Here is a 985-nt window from a genome sequence, read left to right as displayed (position 1 = left end):
AACGGTCCTAATTCTTATTTGGGCCTAAGGATGAATAGCGATTGACGTCATCCATACCATGATGCTTACTCTTGTTGGTGTCAAGGGCCTTCACTACTTGAGGAAATGGACTAGGAATCGGCCTTACTCTTGTTTGGCACGAGCCTCTCCACAGACTTCGGGTTTGATGGTTCGGTATGGCAACCCACCCTTTAAACCAAAACCCTTTTAAATGCACTCAGCATCCCGTTATAATGCTTGTATGAATGTTTGTACCTTATGTGATCACCATTTTCTAAACAAAACCTTTTTGTAAAATAAAATCTTTTTCAAAATGTAAACATTTTCAAAATAGCGCAAAATGAGTCAAAACTCTGTCCATATATCGAGTCAAACTTCGGGCCTCAAACCCATTTCAAAACTAAATACAAAAACAAAAAAACGAAAGTGAAAAAAAGTCCAACAAAAAAAAACGAAAAATAAAAAGTCCGAAAAATAAAAAAAAATATTTTCAAAACATGTAAATGTAAATATGTAAATTCAATTGGGCTAAGTTAGAGTCAAAGTTCAAACCGACTATGTCCTAGTCGGAACTCTGTCGAGTCATAAACCCGTATTCCTTTACATTTTGGGTCTTTTCAAATTCGAGTCAAGTCCAAAGGCGTCACGCCGTCATTTTGGACCCTCCCTACCCCAATTCAGTTAGGATCTAAGCATTTTCGACACATCGAGTCACACGTTTCGAGGCTCAACACACGAGTCTCAATGGGCCTCATATTTGAGTCTAAACTACAACAAGTCTTCTTAACACCTATAAGCAAACCTCGAGTCCATAATCAACACGTGTCATCAATCCCGTCAATAAGGTCAATCACATAAACATCACTCTGTCAAAGTCAACACTCGAGTCTAAAGGTCAAGGTCAAACACCGTGAATTCAAACACGAGAAGTCGCTCACGACATTTCACGAGTTCACAAGTCAAGTCTAGATGTGTCATCTTGTCC

This window comes from Silene latifolia, chromosome 3 (assembly GCF_048544455.1).
Source record: "Silene latifolia isolate original U9 population chromosome 3, ASM4854445v1, whole genome shotgun sequence".
Taxonomy (NCBI): domain Eukaryota; kingdom Viridiplantae; phylum Streptophyta; class Magnoliopsida; order Caryophyllales; family Caryophyllaceae; genus Silene; species Silene latifolia.
The sequence above is the reverse complement of the archived record's forward strand: the minus strand, read 5'-3'. Positions refer to the sequence as shown.